Source organism: Aplysia californica, unplaced genomic scaffold (genome assembly GCF_000002075.1).
Source record: "Aplysia californica isolate F4 #8 unplaced genomic scaffold, AplCal3.0 scaffold00109, whole genome shotgun sequence".
Lineage (NCBI taxonomy): Eukaryota > Metazoa > Mollusca > Gastropoda > Aplysiida > Aplysiidae > Aplysia > Aplysia californica.
The window spans coordinates 868,101-874,326 of record NW_004797379.1 but is presented as its reverse complement, the minus strand read 5'-3'; the positions used below and the strand labels follow the sequence as shown (position 1 = coordinate 874,326).

Genomic DNA, 6,226 nt, shown 5'->3' with positions numbered 1-6,226 from the left:
TACACATGCTCATACACACATTCAAACAAATAAAAAGACAAACAAAATACATACACATTCACAAACTCATACGTATTATTACATACATGTGCACACCCATACATACACACACACACACACACACACACACGCGCGCGCGCGCGCACGCACGCACGCACACACTTACAAGCACGACATACACTTGTACATGCACATGCTTAGGTAACACAAATGAGGGAAGAGACGCAGACAAGGTAATAAGGGAGATAACCAGGCTATTTCAGGGGCTTTCTCAAGCCAACCAAACAGGAAGCAGCGTTCCCTTTGTTCCTAGACATAAGACGATTCCCTAGCTATGTTTCCCAGGAATGCACAATACAAGAGCTGTGAAAAATCGAAAGCAAAAATCCGATCAGCCAGTTAATCTCTCTCTAAAAAATAAAAGGATCACTAGGTAATAAGCTAGTCGTGCATTTCATTAATTTTGTTTTTAACTTTATTTGGAGAGACGTTTTGTGTGAAAAAGGTTTATTGAATTGATCTATATAAACATCATGGATTTTCTGAATTTTCATATTACGAGCTGTTTCTTAAACTAGATAGCTAGCTGCATCAAACTGGTCAGCTCCAAAGGCGTCCATCGAAAATCCGGTTCATTAGAAAAGATGGGCTTACACCCCAGATCCAGCCGTCAGCCATAGCGGCAGATCTCTCGGCTTCCCTTGACGCGAGCGTAATCTAAATAGACAGGACGCCGACCCTTTTGGGGGTTCAAAGCAAAACAATTCCATTTCAAATACTTTCCTATTGCATAACGCAAATAGAGCCATTTGACTCTACGCTAGCGTCCAGTTAGGGGAATAACATGTCTTCAGGGAAACGTACAGGAAATGCTAAACTACGTCAGTACACAGTTGCAGCCAATTGAATCGATCATTATACGAACGCTTTAATCACTTACGTGGGGTCGATGTCGCATCCCTTGTGTCTCAGAGACATAAGTTCAGTCAATCTACGTTTACTCTTATTTGCACTATAAGTGACAACAATATTATTATGGTGATGAGGGAGATAGAGTGCGGAATAGACGTGGGAGATGGGAGGGGGAGGAAGGGGAGTGGGTGGATATTTTACTGCTTCAAGGGTCAAAATTCTGTCTTGCAGCATTCCGTTTAAAATTAATTTTATACCTTCACCAGTTAGATTTTTCTTCACCAGTCTGATCACGCTAACCTGATTAGTCGGGCAACTACCTCTCCCCACACCCCTACCCCCAACCCCTTCTCCCAACTCCCACCCACCCCTCCCTCCCTCCCTTCCTTCCCCTTAACTACACAATGGAAACCGTACATAATTCGACGTGAAGCAGATCGCTTTGGACAGCTTCATCGATCACCGAACACTTAAGACAGGATCTGTCGCCCGCCAGCCACTGGAATATTCTGTAGGAATTAACGGAGAACAATATTATTATTATTTCTTAAGTTCGAAATTTTATTTATTTTATTTTTTAAAATGTATTTATTTATTCTTTGATGGGTGGTGGGGGTGATACCTACAGCTAGCTAAAAAAAATTGAAGACTGCTTGTTGATGATTATTGTTAGTTGGGGTTGTACTTCGTTCTTTTGTCGTTGGTTTTCTTGTTATTGTTCTTGTTGTTGTTGCCGTTGTTGGCGTTTGTTGCTTGTGTTATTTGGCCTTGTTTGTTCGCTGGTTCTACCTTGCGTTGCAGACTCGGAATGAAGTCAAACTGCCCCCCACCCGAGCCGAACACTTTCATTTCTTCTTACCTTTCCTTCTTTCCCATCTCTCACTCCACTTCAACCACCCACATCCTTCACCTCTAGGTCTTCCCTTTTCTCCCAACTTGACACCCCCCATCTTGCCTTGTCCCCCATGGCCCCTTTCCTTCTTTCTTTGCCTTTTCCTATTCTCCCGTCTCTCCCTTCAGTCCCCACCCCTTCCTCCCTTACCCAGCATCCACCTTCCTCCAATAATAGGCCTATGCTATCCATTTTCTTCATGCTAGTCGATTCCCCCACGCCCCATTCACACCACCCAGCCCCACCATCCATCTATAATAAGCCATCCATTTTCTCCAAGGTAGTCGACCCCCCCCCCCCACCCAACCCCATCTTCCACCTATAATATGCCATCCATTTCTCCAAGCCAGTCGGTCCCTCCCCTTTCCCCCCCCCCCCTTTTTTCTCTTTCTCCCCCTAAAACCCCCCCCCCCCCCCCGCCACCCCCAATCTCAACTCCCAACGACCTGCCAATAATTTGACCATGATGTCAGGTCCATCTGAACAATTTAGAGTAACCGTATAGCTGCAGCTAGACCGAGGCCGCCAACAATGGACAGGCGACAGAAATGGAAACCGATCAGATAGCGGCAACATATTGTTGGCACTGACTGAGAACAAAAGATTTCCTCGATGACGTTGATGAAATTTCCCGATCAGTTCCCGTTATATCGACGCATCATGGCGTAAAACGAAAGTCTTGAGTTGACGGGAGGCAATTGTTCCGTCCCTTTCGATTCTTCTCATTCCTGCAATTTCGAGTCCTGTTTCGCCAACGTTGTCTGGACGAGATAGATTTGCGTGGGTTTGGCACATTCACAGCTCAGTTTACTCTTTGTCTTGCTTTTTCTGTTTAGAGACGAACAAAACAGCAACAGCAACAAAAGCAAGCAGAATAATCGCATCTGCAGTCGTCTTTCTTTTATCATTTCTGTTTTGTTTCTTGTGCGGATTTTCGTTCCACTGAAAGTGTATGTAACACCATTTTTGTTAGGTATTAAAGGAATGATCTGTTCAATTACTTCACTGGATATTAAACGCGTGATATATATAAAATATTTTTTAATGTTTGATGTTGAATGAATGATATATGTTTTCACTACTTCGTTTGGTATTGAATGAATGATATAATGTTGCACAATAATTATTTTGTTTGGTATAGAGTGCGTGGTAGCTTTCTTTTTAAACCTTGCTCCATGGGGAAATTTTAGTGATTGATTTCTTCTTTCAGTACGCACAAATGCGAGAACAATCGAAACCAAAATGAATAATTACTCATGATACTCACGGTCCCCCCAAAAAGCATAATAATCCGCAATAACTTTCAATCTAATCCAACATACATTTTCTCTGTTCATCTCTTCATCAGCTCATTTGCCGCTCTCCATCTCTCCTGTTCTTCTTACGGCCGTCTCTCTCTGTCTCCTTCTCTCCCTCTATCTTGCTCTCTCTTCATCTCTCTTTCTCTCTCTCTCTCTCTCTCTCTCTCTCTCTCTCTCTCTCTCTCTCTCTCTCTCTCTCTCTCTCTCTCTCCCTCTCTTACTTATCTGCGCTTTCTGCATCTGGCGTTGCATATGTTGACATCATGCATTTAAGCAACCTTTGCTTAAATTCCAAGTTAGTGAAGACCCCGGAAACAAAGAGAATATTGCAACAATAAAAAAGCAGCGACAGGCGCAAATGCAAGACCACACTCCAGAAAAATGTGTGAATACCTGTCTTTCCACTTTGGGCGCAGTCTCCGCGAGCTATGCGCCCCTCCCTTGTCAAGGTCAACCCGGGGCAGGATAGCAAACTACCAAATACATTTTCAGCTCCATAAGATCACAGACCTCTCCAATATATTTTTTGCTCAAAGTATCAGCAAAGGTCAGTTGTTTCAACCGAAACTGTCAACAAACAGCAAAGACCTGTGGCAGCTCTCGACCTTTCCTCGGGCCTGTCAAGGGCACTGTATAGTGATGTATGTCGTCACCTAGCCGTTACCTCAGAATTACAAAGTTCTTTTCGCTCAGTACCTAGCTTTGAGAAAATTGCGTCAAAGATTCTGAGTTTCACAATATGTTAAGCTTTTTCAACGGCAATTCTTTTGAATATCTTGATAACGACTTCGACTAATCTTACGGCTTTGATAGAGCAGATACACCATTTAGTTTCTGATCTCATGATCTTAGTAACTCAAAACAGCCAAAAATGTCAGATAGAACTTGTGATATACTTAGGCGGTGTAGTGTAAAGAATTAATTGCCCACGAAACAGTTGACCTTTGCAGACAGTTCAATGTTTTTTGGAAGCCCAATTAATAATGCGTGGCATCATTATAAAATCAAGCGCTCGTCAAAATAATGAGTTCAAAGAAACTGACATTTTTTCCCCTTGGGAAATTGTTATTTATTTATTCAAATGTTTTAAATGTTAGGCTCAACGCCTTTTGGGACTATTAAAAAAACAAAACATTTCTGTTAAGATTGTGCTGAAAAGCATTGAACAAAAGGCACCAAAAAATCTAAATTTGCAGTTTCCAAAATACACTCAAACTTTCGGTGACGTCTTTTACTGAAAACTATATTTTTTTTCCAATAGAAGCAAGAAAAATCAACAATCTTTAAGATGATTCCAATAGCTCCATATGCCCCAAAATTGACGAGCGCCTGATTTCACCGTGCCGTGCCAAATATGTTTAAGCATTCCACTGTCGTGCCTTGCCATTTCACTTACACTTCATCAACTAGAGAAAGTGAGACTGACATACTTGGCTTGCCACGACTTCGGTCAGGCAACTTATGGTTCCATTTAGTGCCGAAGAACAATGGCTCCTTTCTGCCAACAGCCAAAGCCAAAATCTGTTCAGATCAGAGACTTCAGTCTTAATTAAGAATAGTCTCCACTCGCTCTCACTAACGGTACTTCTCTTTTGGTGAGCGATGCAATTAATTACAATCGATAATTCAATCTAAGCTTTTAACACCTAACTTAATTCGATAGAATCTTACGCTTTTGAAATACTGTTACATCTAGACAATAGTGTAATAGAGGGTAGAAAATACCATCTGAATTATTCGTAATCAATCTCCTTCCCTACCAGCTCCTTCAACTTGAACGTAGATGTTTTATCGATTTTTTTCAGAATCTAATCCAAATGCCTCTTTGCTTCACCGGGTGCAACCCCTTGAAAGGATGCCGGTCATAAAACAGGGAAGCTTCGAATTGAGAAAACCCGTGAAAGAGGGACTCTAGAAGGTAAGTGTTAAAGTCGAGGTAAAAAAAAAAGGGGGGGGGTAATGTTCGATTGAGGGAAAGGGGTTGGTGCGCGTTGCCGATTCGAGGGGGGTTATGTTAATACCGTTGGTGACTGGACGAGGGATGCATTATTAAAGGGAAAAGGTTAATACAAATTAATCACGAACGTATTCCCATGAGATCGTTATTGATAATAATGGTTGAGTTTGCAATGAATGCAGTAGTGATTTGGGGAGGGGGGATGGGTACTGGCTGTCGTAAATGTGGTAGTATAGGTGAATGCCTTCATTGCTCAGAAGTTTACATCATCGTCTGTATAGAAAAGATAAAATCTTCATAAAAGAGAGATTTGAATAAAGTCGGGCATCTTTTTTTTTAACCTAAGAATAAACAACAGAGCAAGTCATCATTACTTCTTCGAAAATGTCCCCTATAAACCAGTAGAAAAATGTAAGGGAACCAGTATAAACGTCTATACGACATGGAAAAGGAAAAGTATAAGGAGTTGCTGCTGTGGTAGTTGCAGTGCTAGTTGTGGTAGTGTGAAAGATGCTTGTTTCGTTTCAGTTAGAGTCTTACGGCGCTTAGAACACAAGTAGATCATATAAGTGCCGAGAGACAACGATAGTATTATGTGTATTTAAAAAAATAAATTAAGGTTTCTCAAAGTCCTCTAAAATTGTTTATAGCGTGAAACCAAATGCGAGCCAGAAATTCTTCATATAATCTGCTTATGTTTTCCTTTTTCTGCCGATAGCCAGTGATTTCCGCCCCCTGTGGAACAATATAGAATGTTTAGAAGGCGGGCTGCTTTGACTCTTCCTTTCAGGGAAAGTGGAAATTTACTTTTCAGCAGCTATACCGTTATACTAAATGAAATAAGCGCTGTTTGCAACTCATGAAAATGACTCACTCAAAGCTGGAAATACATGAATCGATAGCTACAGTGCACTATGATCCGATTGTGAGTGGGAGGACGATTGTTTTTCGTGCTTCTTGGGTTTGTTTTTTCTGTCCATTGAAGTGACCTGGAGGGACTTAAATCAAGTGAAGCAGTACGTGAAACTTCACCTTTGAAAAATAATTAAAACTACACAAACCTGCAACCGAAAATAAACAGCTAATACCCCTATTTATTTGAGGACGTGCAACAGAGAGAGAGAGAGAGAGAGAGAGAGAGAGAGAGAGAGAGAGAGAGAGAGA

At 41.5% G+C, this 6,226-nt stretch overlaps 1 long non-coding RNA gene across 2 annotated transcripts in view; it reads left to right on the top strand.

Moving 5' to 3' along the window:
- The window catches only part of LOC101860247, an 87,692-nt gene that overhangs the window by 35,463 nt on the left and 46,003 nt on the right, over positions 1 to 6,226 (top strand). For both annotated transcript variants that reach the window (XR_004858414.1, XR_004858413.1), the window contains exon 3: positions 4,911 to 5,023. This is a non-coding gene — a long non-coding RNA (uncharacterized LOC101860247). The remainder of the gene's footprint in view (positions 1 to 4,910; positions 5,024 to 6,226) is intronic.